Raw genomic sequence first — 15,187 nt, forward strand, 5'->3', positions numbered from 1 at the left:
GTTAATGGCACAAGCCTCAAAACTGATACAGTTGATCTTTGGGCGACTGGGGTTCAAATTCAGAAAAGGGGATGGAGCCACAAACAGCCAGTCAAATTTGAAGACCGCAAAACTCACAAACTAGGTCATTGAGTAATTGAGTAATTGTGTGTTAGGGTTAGAAAAAGTGGGTGGAGCCAACACCAGCCAAATACATACCTGGGCAACGCCGGGCCATCAGCTAGTGGGTTATAATGGAGAACTGCATGCAGATGCTTTTGTTTTCACATCCGCAACTACTCATGATTGTGGAATATTACAACAAATACATTTGTTGGGAGTAATAGTAATTATCACAGGTAATAGTGATATGTGATGGCGATTTATCTTCACTTGAAAAGCATGCCTATTTATTTAATATCTTAGATTTTTTATATTTCATGAGAGTGTACTGACTGACTGGCTTCCCTCTGGAATCTATTAGATGAAATTCAGATGACCACATACTGGAGACTGTTTTGGGTTATACTGGTAAAGGTATAACTGCAATAACAAACTGCTGGCACTATGCATTTCTGCATATACATGTGCGGTACTTACATATTATACCGTCCAGCACATTTGGGAACCTCCTGTTAGTATATTTACTTCTCTTGCAAGATTGAACCATCTTTAGGAACCTGAACGTCTTGGCTTTAATTTGCACCAGGTTCCAAGTCACTATGACACACGGTTCCCGAATTAGTGGGTTTTGAAGGAGAGCTATCCACTGCATTTGGCTGTCGCTGTTACCATTAGAAGCCTTTGGTCTCTTTAGTGGGCGGCTGGTATCTTTAATGCCTAGTGCCAGTCAGGTTAATAATTGATGATAATAATCAATTAATGCTAGGACCTAGCACACCGCACTGATATGCAGAAGTGACATCACTTCCGCATATAGAGCGTGGTGCGCCCGGCGCCCGCTCTTACTGGTCGGGTCACCCGCTGATTGAGGTCTGACTGACGCTACAAGGTGAGGGGGGGTGAGCGGCGGCTAGAGGGGGGGCTCCTGTCACTACCTAAATGGGGGATCCTGTCTCTCACTAGCTAAACGGGGGTCCCTGTCTCTCACTACCTAAACGGGGGTCCCTGTCACTCACTACCTAAACAGGGGTCCCTGTCACTCACTACCTAAATGGGGGTCCCTGTCACTACCTAAACGGGGATCCCTGTCACTCACTACCTAAACGGGGGTCCCTGTCCCTCACTACCTAAACGGGTGTCCTTGTCTCTCACTACCTAAACGGGGGTCCCTGTCACTCACTACCTAAATGGGGGTCCCTGTCACTCGCTACCTAAACGGGGTCCCTGTCACTCACTACCGGGGTCCCTGTCACTCACTACCTAAACTGGGGTCCCTGTCTCTCACTACCTAAACGGGGGTCCCTGTCACTCACTACCTAAACGGGGGTCCCTGTCACTCACTACCTAAACGGGGGTCCCTGTCACTCACTACCTAATTGGGGGTCCCTGTCACTCACTACCTAAATGGGGGCACCTGTCACTCACTACCTAAATGGGGGTCCCAGTCACTCACTACCTAAATGGGGGTCCCTGTCACTCAATACCTAAATGGTGGTCCCTGTCACTCACTACCTAAACTGGGGGGGGGGTGCCTGTCACTACCTAAACTGGGGGCTCCTGTCTCTACCAAAATTGGGGGCTCCTGTCACTACATTCACTGGGGGGTCCCTGTCACTACCTGAACTGGGGAGCACCTGTCACTACATACACTGGGGGGGGGTCCTGTCAGTACTTGAACTGGGGGGGTCCTGTCAGTACCTGAACTGAAGGGGTTCTGTCACTACCTAAACTGGGGGACTCCTGGCGCTACCTTAACTAGGGGGCACCTGTCACTACCTAAACTATCCAGGACAGCCAGCCCAGCACCACCACCAACCAACCAGCCCAGAATCACTGTCAAAAAGGCCACAGCATCACCACCAGTCAGGCCAGCATTTACTTCAACCAGCCAAGCACAACCCAGCATTACCGCCAGCCAGGTCACAGCATCACTGCCAGACAACCCAGCCACAATATCGGCCACAGCATCACCGCAAGCCAACCCGGCCACAGCATCACCACCAGCCAGGCCACAGCATCACTGCCAGGCCTTTCAGCTCACACATCATCCACCATTCCAGCCAAAAACAGAATTGCCAGGCACAGCAGCCAGTAGAGGAGAATTCAGAAGCCAGGTGAGAGGTGTCTACCATATTAAGGGGGCATTCTGCCTATTTACAGTGGTTTGCAAAAGTATTTGGCCCCCTTGAAGTTTTCCACATTTTGTCACATTACTGCCACAATCATGAATCAATTTTATTGGAATTCTACGTGAAAGACCAATACAAAGTGGTGTACACGTGAGAATTGGAACGGAAATCATACATGATTCCAATTTTTTTTTTACAAATCAATAACTGCAAAGTGGGGTGTGCGTAAATATTCAGCCCCTTTTGGTCTGAGTGCAGTCAGTTTCCCATAGACATTGCCTGATGAGTGCTAATGACTAAATAGAGTGCACCTGTGTGTAATCTAATGTCAGTACAAATACAGCTGCTCTGTGACGGCCTCATAGGTTGTCTAAGAGAATCTTGGGAGCAACAACACCATGAAGTCCAAAGAACACACCAGACAGGTCAGGGATAAAGTTATTGAGAAATTTAAAGCAGGCTTAGGCTGCAAAAAGATTTCCAAAGTCTTGAACATCCCATGGAGCACTGTTCAAGTTATCATTTAGAAATGGAAGGAGTATGGCGCAACTGTAAACCTACCAAGACAAGGCCGTCCACCTAAACTCACAGGCCAAACAAGGAGAGCATTGATCAGAAATGCAGTTAAGAGGCCCATGGTGACTCTGGACGAGCTGCAGAGATCTACAGCTCAGGTGGGGGAATCTGTCCATAGGACAACTATTAGTCGTGCACTGCACAAAGTTGGCCTTTATGGAAGAGTGGCAAGAAGAAAGCCATTGTTAACAGAAAAGCATAAGAAGTCCCATTTGCAGTTTGCCACAAGCCATGTGGGGGACACAGCAAACATGTGGAAGAAGGTGCTCTGATCAGATGAGAACAAAATGAAGCTTTTTGGCCAAAATGCAAAACGCTGTGTGTGGCGGAAAACTAACACTGCACATCACTCAGAACACACCATCCCCACTGTCAAATATGGTGGTGGCAGCATCATGCTCTGGGAGTGTTTCTCTTCAGCAGCGACATGGAAGCTGGTAAGAGTTGATAGGAAGATGGATGGAGCCAAATACAGGGCAATCTGGGAAGAAAACCTCATGGAGTTTGCAAAAGACTTGAGACTGGGGCGGAGTTTCACCTTCACCAAAACAAAACATATCCATGTGTTAGAATGGCCCAGTCAAAGTCCAGATCTAAATCCAATCGAGAATCTGTGGCAAGATCTGAAAACTGCTGTTCACAAACGCTGTCCATCTAATCTGACTGAGCTGGAGCTGTTTTGCAAAGAAAAATGGGCAAGGATTTCAGTCTCTAGATGTGCAAAGCTGGTAGAGACATACCCTAAAAAAACTGGCAGCTGTAATTGCAGCAAAAGGTGGTTCTACAAAGTATTGACTCAGGGGGCTGAATAATTACGCACACTCCACTTTGCAGTTATGGATTTGTAAAAAATGTTTGGAACCATGTATGATTTTCGTTCCACTTCTCACGTGTACACCACTTTGTATTGGTCTTTCACGTGGTATTCCAATAAAATTGATTCATGTTTGTGGCAGTAATATGACAAAATGTGGAAAACTTCAAGGGGGCCGAATACGTATGCAAACCACTGTATGTGAAATGCTGTCTATTTATGTGCCTCATGACTGCTGAATTTGTCTTGTTGGGGGCTTCATGATTGCTGAATTTGTCTTGTTGGAGGCCTCAAGATTTGTTGGGGGCTTCAAGATTGCTGAATTTGTCTTGTTAGGGGCCTCATGATTTGTTGGGGGCCTCATGATTTCTGAATTTGTCTTGTTGGGGGCCTCACGATTGCTGACTTTGTCATGTTGGGGGTGTCGGTTGGGGGTGTCGGTAAATTATCCGCACCGGGTGTCAAACACCCTAGCTACGCCACTGGAGGTCGGAGGCTTCTAATAGTAACAGCAACAGCCAAGTGTAGGGGGCACCCCTCCATCATCATCATATGAGACAATAGCATTAAACCTACTTTTTTAGTTTTTTAAAACAGAAAATAAAACTGAGAGGTTCTAAATAAATGAATTCATTTATTCAGGAGTAGGATGGATGACATTGTTTATCTTCACAGTTTATTTTCAACTTGGATTTTTCATAATGTTCATGTATGAGATAAAACATTTGTATTTAGTTTAAATTGCTGTTGCCACTTTGCGATAGATAAGTGACTTGTGGGTTGCAGTTTGGGCACTCGGCCTCCAAAAAGTTTGCCACCACTGTCCTAGTCTAATGTCCCACCATTGCTAAGTTCATGTAAATTTGTCTCCACCCGTAACCACACTCACATTCTGGTCCATGGCCACACCTATTTTTCGGCGCGGCACGCTATGCACGCCGCACAACGTAACCCTCATATTTTTCGGCAAGCTAGCTGCAGTGTGCCGATCTCTGCTGCCTACAGTATGTACAGTATAAGCTGTTCTCTAGTGCCTGCACTGTGTGCTGATCTACCTCCAGTGTGTACAGTATAAGGTGTTACTCTGTGCCTTTACTGATTGTAAACCAGCTGTACTGTATGCTGATCCCTGCTACTTTCAGTATGTACAGCATTAGCTGTAAAGCCTGGTACACACATACAATTTTGATTAGCCAATTTTAGCTCTGTTCATCAAATTCATTGTCTGTTGGCTCACTTACTGCATGGGGGTGGTAAAATTGGTCAGTGATTGACCAATCAAAATTGATCTATGCCTATACTGATTGTAAATTATCTAAATAAAGGGCAGGGGGGCTCCATCCAGTATTTCAATGGGCAGGCCCGTTATCTGTAGCTTACACCGCTTCTAAGTTCATGTACATTTGGCCCCACCCATGACCACGCCCACTCACGGCATGACCACACACATTTTTTGCCGCGGTGCGCTTCGCTTTTTTGAGGGGGTGTCGGTAAATTATCCGCACCGGGTGTCAAACACTCTAGCTACGCCACTGGAGGTCGGAGGCTTCTAATAGTAACAGCAACAGCCAAGTGTAGGGGGCACCCCTCCTTCAGCACCCACTTATTCAGTAACCATGTGTCATACCGACTTGGGACCTGGTACAAATGAAAGCCAAGACCTTCAGCTTTCTAAAGATTGTTCAACCTTGCAAGAAAAGTAAATATATTTTTAACAGGAGGCTCCCAAATGTGCTGGACGGTATAATACATAAGTACCACATGTGCGTATGCTTCCATTAAAAATATGGTGGCAGAAACAATTAGCTATAAAGGACAGAGCTTGCCAATGGGTAAAACGATAGTAGAATATCAGTAAGCCAGGGATCAGCGTGTTAATAGTGATTTATTTGAATATATGATTGGACTTTCAGTCTGAGCTGTTACCCGAAACTGTTAATCGAAACTGCGCTGCTTGCTAAGAGTGCTTATATTCTGCATGTTGTGAACGACAGAGATTGGCAAAATTGTAACTTATAGCACAGAGAGCACTCCGCCAATTCAAAGTTCATTGTTTGCATTGGACTTTCTTGGGTATTAACACCATGTAATATTTCGAGTGTTTTTCAAGTTTTTTTCCTTAAAATATGGCCTGGACATACTGTGGTGTTACTCAGCTGAGTTTAGTGTGTGACTCAAAGGAACATCAGACGGTGCATAGACAGCACTGCCTAATGGGCATAACACACTGCTGTATGCATTTCCATGCGCAATACAGTGCATGGCCACCTGGATTATAGAGCAATGCAAATATATACACAAGCAAACCTTTGTGTGGATGAGATAGGCACACTTCACCTCTCTGTGGGGTACCAGTGTAGGACTGTTTAGTCTGTCCCTTTTATAAAGAATTCATTGATTACACCATTTCCTATGTAGGGTCTAGAAACATTTTTCAGCTCATATTTATAATAAGACAGGAATATGGGCTTGAGGAGACTTTTTATTCATTCATGGCTCAAATTGTAAATTTATGAATGGCTATTTGCTATCACACAATCATATGTAACTTCCTCTTCCTGTTATGAGTCAGAATTACACCATTTATTGGTTAACTTTAAATAGAAAGAGCATTTTTTCAGTTTGAAACCTTCGTTGCACTTACATCCAGACTCCCACAGTATGTGAGAGACTGAAGAAGGATTGTTGATTGAAAGCTTACTATTTGAATGTTTTAAGCTAGCCAATAAATGGTGTCATTTGTCTTAAAGGGACCGTTTGATGACACATAGCAGACCATACTTAATTATTCCAGATACTCATTTTTACCTTAGTTATCCTGGTTTCAGAAGCAGGAATGCGCTTTGAGTCCGCCAGGAGAAAAGCACAATACAAACGTTCTGTGTTTGTTCTGTGTATACTAGTTGGTGGCATTCTCTTCGTTGTGCAGCGTAGAAGTGCAAACTCCAACTCTTTGGATTTTACATACACTACGTTTGCCATCCCGGTGCTTGTGCAAGCCATCCAATCAGCACTGTGGTCAATCACAGCAGGGTGGACGGGGGCACACATACAGCTGATGGCTTGGAAATTATTATTATAGATATAGCAGAATATTACTATGTAGCATCGCACTCTCAGTGATCTCTTACCATGGTAACGATGTAATTTGCCTTTTTTTTACCCAGAGCAGAGAGATCAGCTGATTTTTCTGCTCAACAGATGAAGGGGGGGAAAATAACAGTTATACATCTTGCCAGCAGTAAAGAATTTGTGATAAATAAAAGGAATGTAACCCAGGAGTGAGGTAAGATTTTACAGTGGACAAACACTGAATAAATAATTTCAAAATGAATATTATAAAAAATAAGCAATATTTTAAAATTAAGGTTTTTTTTACAGCAAAGTGTTTTTTTTAACGCAACACTGCACTGGGGAAAAAAAGTAGACTTTTACTTACCTGTGGCTTCTTCCAGCCAACCGTAGTCCTTGGGGCCCCTCAGTACAGCGTATGGCCTATCCCAGCCGCATGCCTCTTTGATGGTGCTCTTGCAGTCAGGAGCATTCTGTGCATGTGCAATTGCATGTCTTCACGAATGCTCTTAGCTACAGGAGTTTGATCGTGGACAGTGGGCGGTAGTGTGCAACCAAGAGACTTTTACTGCGATGACAGTAGCACAATGGAGGGATCCTGGAGGACACTGAGGGGCCTCAAAGACTACAGAGGCTGGAAGAAGACCCAGGCAAGTTAATTCCCCCCTCCCTCCAGTTCAGGTGTGCTTGAATGTTGGCTAACACGGTATAGTAGTCTACTAGGTACAAAGTCAGTTTGGCTAAAAAAAGACATCCATCAATCAAGTTCAACCATAAAAAAATTGGAGAAAAAAAACGAAGAAAAAAATTCTGGAGGAAAACAAATGAAGAAAGTTATTTTGCCTTATGTGATTTTTTCTTATGCGGGAAATCATTTGAAAAAACTGATAAATGTCAACCAGTTACTATGAAATTAAAACATCCTGTTTGCCCCTCTTAACGGCAACACAATGGTTTCATCCATTGCTTGCAGCGGCCGCAGTTTTGCCCTTGCGCGCACACCTGTCATTCGCACACATCTGAGATTGGTGAATGAGAACATGTGTTCCCTGAGCCAATCAAAGTGCCTGTAAGGGAAGGATCATGACTTCAACGAGAAGCAAGTGATCTTTCCTTTAACACAATTTTCAAACACTGCCTGTGTGCTTTGAACTCTGTTTTTGTAATTTGTAATATTTCATGTTTAGAAATAAAAACTAGTATTAACTTGTTTTATATTTTAATACTAAGAATGTAAAATAAAACATGCACAAAAGCTGTTCTTTGCCTTTAACTTTAGATACATTTTAAATACCTGAATAAGGACACACATGTGACAATGTTTTTCCAGTCAATCAATGAAAATGATGAAAAAATGCATAGGAACAGTCTACACACCATCAAATTAATAACTCTTGTTACATAATCTGTAATATTTCCCAGTGATACCATGTGGTTCTATTTGCAAGTTTTACTATGAACATGATTTCCTACTTCTCATTGTTCTTGAATTGATTTCTTTTATGTGGATGGTAGGCGGAACTTCTGCCCGTTGTTTTTCATCTAGTGATTCTTTTTAGAACTTGGAATGTATTCATTTTCTCCTTCTTCCTCTGTGTTTGACATGTAGTTACATAGTGTTTCTGCAGTCTTGGCAATTGTGTGTGGTTGTTTCCTCAGTTTAAATGTCATATTTGCTGCATCCTCCAATTTGCTATTGCTAGTATGCTGTTTATACTCATTGACTGTTTCTCTGTCTTGCATCTGCCCATCTCGTTTCTTGTGATCATGAATAAAATAAGTCTTACCTTTGCGATTGTGATCTTTTTGTTTTTGGGCATGCTCGAATTGTAGCTACTTTCTCACTCTCAAGGTACTATTATTATTTTGGATTTATATAGTGCCAGCATTTTCCATGGTGCTGGTACAATCACATACTTCAATTTCTTGAGTTACAGTATCTATGTAATAGGCGAGTTTGTTTTCATATCATTTTAAAGAGAACCTGTACTGACTCATAGCAGAACATTATTCAAGATACCCATTTTTTGCATTAGTTATCCTTCTTTTTCTTTAATGGAAAAGGTTTTCTTTATATATTTCTATATGTCAGTATATAATCCCGCTCTTCCAATGATATTTAGTCTAAGCACTCTGGCAGATCAACTGACATTCCTGTTCACTACACAGAGGGAAAACGAGTCCCACAGTGATTCACTTGTCCAGCAGTAAATATGCTGGCATCACTGATACATTTAAGAATGTATATCAGGGTGAGGTAAGATTTTTTTTTCTGTACTAAAACCAGGATGACTGAGCCAAGTGCACAGACATTAATAAAACACCTGTTTGCACCCTACTGTACAATAACCCAAAGGTCAAATGTTTTGAAAACTCAGTAACCAAACAAAGAAATGACTGGGTCTCCACCTGGATAATGCAGTTATAGCATTAATTTATTGTACCATAATGACAAAAAACACGACGTTTCGGCCAGCAGGCCTTTATCAAGTGAAAACTCAGTAAAGCAGCTATTGTGAATCAAAGCAGAGCTAAAAGAAAACATAGGGCTGGCTCTGTTTTTGAGAATCATAGCCACACAACTGGGGCAGTATTTTTTAAGGTCTTCCTGGGCTGGAAACACTGGCGTAGGGATAACCATAACAGCCAGAGTGGCTGCTATGGGGCCTGGAGCCAAGGAGGGGACTAGGGCCCCGGTCCTGGTACATTTTTTTTATTCATAGACTGGCCCAATCCAATTCTCCATCTTCCCTCACCAACAAATGATGCGCTAGAGCCCGGATTCTCTCCCCCCGCACACATATATACATTCCCCACCAGCCGTTTAACAGCTTGGAGCCTGGACCCACCCCCCTCCATACACATACACGTGCTCTCCCCACCAGCCTCTCAACAGCCCATACCCGTTCTCAGCGATGCGCCAGAGCCCACACTTTGGCCCACACACATTATCTCCCTTCGTTCAACCCCTGTAGTTACGGGAGACACTGAGTGTCACCGTTGCCACAGCAACAGAACACGGAAGCTGGGCCACTGCTCTACATGCAGCAGCTGGCTTCCATGTTCTGTTGCAACAGTGAAACTCTGTGGCTCCCAGAACTATTGGGTTGAACAACGGGGGGGAAAAGTGTGTGTGTGGGCCAAAGTGTGGGCACTGGCGCATAGCAGAGAACTGGTATGGGCTGTTGAGAGAATGGTGTGGAGAGCACTTGTAAGTGTATGGAGGGGGTCCAGGCTCCAGTTGAGCGGCTGGTAGGGACAGCAAATATGTTTGTGTGGGAAGGGGGGGCAAAACATTGTTTGTTGGGGAGGGACGGCTGGTGGGGACAGCATGTGTGTGTGTGTGGAGTGGGGGGGGGGAGGGGGGGCAAGAGAAACAAATTGCTATGTATATCTATGCACCTGGCTGAAAATATTTAGAGAACACAAATGATCCTGCATATCTGACGTGGATTAAGCCCAATCCGTGTTTTAGTACCATCCTCTGATTGGTTACCACATGTCAGTTTTCAGTGCAACATGTTTTCTTTTGCTGCTGACCAAATCTTTGTACTAATAATTATTGATGCTTACCATGTTATCATGTCTGTGTACTCGCAGTTCATTTTTCCATTATCTCATCAAGTTCATCTTGAACATCTATCTATTTGTATTCCTGAGCAGTGAGGAGTACCTTTATAGTGGTCTGGTTCATCTACGCAGACTCAATAAGCACTATGCCCACCCACACTCAGCAATTGAAACCTTCATAGTATTCTTCCAACATTCTTCTGATGGACCCTGGATAGACATATCTATCCTTTTGTGTAGACAGTATTTCCTCTTCTATTAATTTTGCCTGCTGGCACGTGTGCTATATTGAATGATCTTACTTTGCTCTGCTCATGTTGCTCCTTCAGAACAATACTTTTGGTCAGCCAACACTGTGTTTTGATAACCAAACGCAGCGATGGCTCACAAATGTTATGTGCCACCAAAAAGTACTGGTGTTTCTCAGAGGTGTTCCCTGAAGAACTTATAATTCTAGAGGCCAGCTATGACGTAAAGTCAGGTTTGCATAAATCATATATTACCTAACCTGAGGAGCAGCTGTACAAATATTCGCGTAGAAAATAATACCTTTGTCCATTCTGTGCATGTATAAAAGAAAAATACTGGCATTAATTAAATATTTATGGAAAGAAAAACTTAAACCATATTGCTTGAAACTTGTGACACGCTTTTTTCACAAGCCTTAAAAGGACGATGTACTAAAAGATAAAAGCTCATATCTCAATGTTCATTGTTCCATTTTGGTTCTTAGCAGACAACAAGAGTCACAGAGACATTGGAAACGTTTCTCTACGCACACTATGGTGTTAGGACAGCACACTGACTTACTTACATAGGGCTGCATTCTAAAATTGGTAAATCATTCTGTTGAGCGTTAATAATGTTTTCATAGTATAATTTTCATTTAAAGTGTAACTGTTGGGCATAAAATCAAAAATCAATTCTTTATTTGTATCTGGTCAACAAGTAATAAGGATGCCAACCAGGCAATCCAAAAGTTAAAATCACTACTACTTTTCTTGTTGAAAAATGATCATTCCCCAGTTTACCTGACTCTTATTTGGTAAACACAAATTTTTGGTACACAAAAAGAAAGTTGCAGGGCATGCTGGGTTGTCCTATTTTGCTTCTCTACTTCCCCTCATACTTAACTATTGCAGCCTGATTGTCTGAAGCCTCTTTCCCTCCTGTTTTACCCTCCCACACCTCTGTTCCTCTCTGATTGGCCAATATTTCTCATGCTGAGACAATGCACTTTCTATAGTGAAGGGCGGGCAAATCAGGCAGAGGAGAGTAAGGGAAATAATGACATCAGGATTGGCTTCAAAATAGCCACACTTAAAATGGGAAATGCTAAGAAGGATTTTCTCTTTTTTTGTACTGTAGAAAATCACTAAAATCAAACTGTGGACAGTGCAATACTTATGTTATGTAAGTAGAGCAAGTATTTTTCTACTTATATATGTGTTTTTGTTCTGAGATAGTATGGCTGACAGCTCCTCTTTAAAGGTTTTGGTGTGATGTTGCGTTATCTGCTTACTCTTTCATCACCTTAGTTAGTGTCTCTACTCCAATCCCCTCCAGATTGTCAGCTCACAAGGGCATTGTCCTCCTCCTAATGCTTCTCATCTCTGTTTGCAGTACTTGTTCAGGCTAGAGAATGTGTACCTGCATTGCTGGATGCTATCGTACCAAGCATTAACTTCCATTTGCAATGTGTGTTAACTACATGCTGTAAGTACTTAAGTATTGCCTTGTACTTGGTAATTGCCACAGAAAATAGTGACACTGCATGAATAAACAAAACAAGGATGGTGATAATGCTAATAATGAGGGCCCTTTTCCACTGGCAAAAAGCTTTATGATTGCGATCTGAGTCAGGGGCCCAAATGTAATTAACTTTTCCCCCTGAGTTTTCTCCTAGGAGATCATTATTCAACTTCTTTTAAAAATCACTTTTGATGAAAATAAACCCATACTACCCCAATAAAGTTGCATTGGTCTTAGTTCCCATGCAAATTTTTGCTAATAGAACTCACACATGTTTATGTTCAGTGGAAACGGACCCTATAGTTTACACTCCATGCAATTTTCACATGCGTGAAAAAACTGACAGCATGCAGCAATTTTCTGGGTGCCTTTGTGTTTTGCATACAATGTATTTCAATGTAAATGCATGTGCAGTTAGTTATATGCATTTTTGAGGGAAGAAATATCCAGCATTGGCTAATGCCTTAATGGTTTCAGCTAGAATTAATAAAACATGTTTGTAAAGATTCTCATGTATTTAGATTGGGGTGTATAGAGGGAAATAGGGAAAGATCAACAGGATTTTATAAGCATTATAAAACATATTTCCCCATGACTCCACATGGAATTTGACTGTGGTCTTGCTAGATATAATAAAACAAATGGACATGAATTAAATAAAGTTGGGGATGCTTTCTCGCTTTATGTACAACTCAGCATCTTGCAAGTGAAAACATATTAAAAATTCAGGTAAGAAACGTAATATCGAATTTCAGTTATGTGGCTCAAAAGGTATTCTAGTGCTGTTTCCCACTGTGCTTTGCTGATCGTAATTTGTAAGTCCACCGTGATTATCGTGGAAATCGCAGTGTCTCTTTTCCACTGACGTGATCCAATTTTTTTTACCCCAAATACAAATGTAGTAAATGTTGTGTTAAAAGTCAATGTGAGAACAAGAAAATCAAACAATGACATTGTACTGTGAAAACAAATGATTGCAGTAAAATTGCACGAAATTGCATGAAACACGCTTGGCGTAAACAGAGGATAAAATCTCTATTGTATCACAATGCAATTTTTAGTACAAAATGGCCATTGTTTAAATGCAAAAACAATCTCCAGTGGGAAAACTTGGTAGAAATATGCACTGAATCAGAGCCTCAAAATAATTTTATTTGTGGTTTTCCATCAGATTTTATGCTGTAAAACTAGAAGAAAGTTCAGGCTGTATCCATGACAGCGAATCAGATGTTTGCTGTCATTTACTAATGCTTCCTCAAAAAATAATCTATTTTGCATTATTTCTGGTCTGGACTAAGCTGGCTTCACTTTTTGGTCGATATGTTCACTGGTTTTGAAGGGAACTGCTACTGTGTTACAGTTAGATGTATGGTGAGTGTGGAACCTGATTATTTGATTGAGCTGTATATCCTTGCCAGTTTGCTGCACGGAGAGGATTGTAAAAATGAAAATGGAAGGTAGTAAAAAAAAAATCTATAAAATTAAAACTAGCTGAGGAGCATGAAACAATTATTTACTATAGACTTGGATTTAGATCTAAACTACTTCCTTCCTGTGCTAAATTGTAGCTATGCTGGACTTGCTGTGCAGAGATCTGACATAGAGCATTTCCGCAGCTGAGTTTCAAACAGAACTACCAATGAATCATGTCACATATGAAATATGAAGGAGCCTACTAGAAGTAACTCAGCCAATAGTTTCCTTATAACCTTGTATTTGTGTAGTGAACAAAGGTACCTACAGATGTACAACGCAGATGACATTCCTGACTGTCAAGAACAATAAAGCAAGTGGGAACATTGTGTTAAAGTGGGCATTGACTATGAACAAAGTATTTTTGAGTAAAAATATTCAATCACTTTCCTTGAAATCAAAGTTGGACATTGGTGGACATCCCCATAAAGTATCACTTGAACTTTTTGACCCCCAAACAATAGCCAATCAAGCAGATGTAGCAGAGACTCTATCACTCTACATAGGATAAATATCTGGTTAGACTGTGATGTAGCCTTATGGGCAGAAACAGAAGAATGTGCTAGGAAAGCTGGGAAAGGGCCAGTTAGGCAGCTGTATCAGCACTGTTGTATTCCATTTACTCAAAATTGCTAATGCATTATCCTTCTCTGTCCAACAAACCCCAGCAAAATTAAGTCCTTCCTGATGCCTAACCGTAACTACTGTCTCCTTCCTGATTCCTAATCCTAACTTTCTCCTCATCATCATTACCCCTTCTTAAATCATACATTTTACTTCTCCCTATTGTTAACCCCTTCCCAACACCTTACTGTAACCCCACCCAATATCAAACCCTTGCAGATGGCTAATCCTACATAGAATCTGTAATGATTTCACTTTCCTATATTACCATTGCTGGAGATATATATGTATCTTCCTTTTTTAAAAAAAAAAATCTACACACCTGCATTTGTGATCATGTGGGTGATATAACATTACATAAACCTTTTTCTTTTCATATTCTAATAAGGGTCAACTGCCACTGCAATCTCTGTGTGCTTTTTTTTTTGTCATCCTTAAAAGGAAAAGTTGTGCTGCTCTGTCATGAGCCTCTGTTGGCCCTCCTCCCCCATGCATAGTAGCATAATGCATTGCAAGTAGTCTATATGCACCACTGACCACCTGAGAAGCCTGCATAATGTTTGGGACATACTCCACCTAATTATGTTGTTTAGGGGGACAATGCCTAATGTTTGTGATGACATGCCGCATATTTATGTTATTTGGGTCTATTTTGGTCACACTCCTCAAAAAAGAGTAGAAAGTTTTGGCCAAAGCCAAAAAAGACTTTCTGGACTTTCTGAGGATCTCATTTGATTAGTAATCTGAATGTTGACACTCCATTCCAACTCTTCTCTTCTACAGGTTTTAAATTAACCTAGAGACATGAAAATGTAACTCCCCCTTATACTTTACTAATGATTCTCTTAGGCCCTGAGTCACAAAACTGCGTAAGATTGTTGTGAGCAGGGAGTGATGGCAGAACCGTTCGCCTGGTGAATGGGTCGCGGCGAACAGCTGCTGTTCGCTAGCTCACTTGAGCACTTCCTGATTTTTAATTTGCACATGTAGTTATAACTACACACCTAACTGTGCGACTGTGCATTTCCTAAAGAGAAACTCCGACCAAGAATTGAACTTCATTCCAATCAGTAGC

At 41.7% G+C, this 15,187-nt stretch overlaps 1 long non-coding RNA gene across 9 annotated transcripts in view; it reads left to right on the plus strand.

Annotated features, from left to right (window-relative positions):
• LOC137521055 (uncharacterized) overlaps positions 1-15,187 on the plus strand; it is a 523,185-nt gene that overhangs the window by 373,948 nt on the left and 134,050 nt on the right. For 2 of the 9 annotated variants that reach the window (XR_011022007.1, XR_011022004.1), the window contains exon 5: positions 11,887-11,979. The exons of the other annotated variants lie outside the window; for them this stretch is intronic. This is a non-coding gene — a long non-coding RNA (uncharacterized lncRNA). The remainder of the gene's footprint in view (positions 1-11,886; positions 11,980-15,187) is intronic. 9 annotated transcript variants of the gene reach the window in all.

This window comes from Hyperolius riggenbachi, chromosome 1 (assembly GCF_040937935.1).
Source record: "Hyperolius riggenbachi isolate aHypRig1 chromosome 1, aHypRig1.pri, whole genome shotgun sequence".
Taxonomy (NCBI): Eukaryota; Metazoa; Chordata; class Amphibia; order Anura; family Hyperoliidae; genus Hyperolius; species Hyperolius riggenbachi.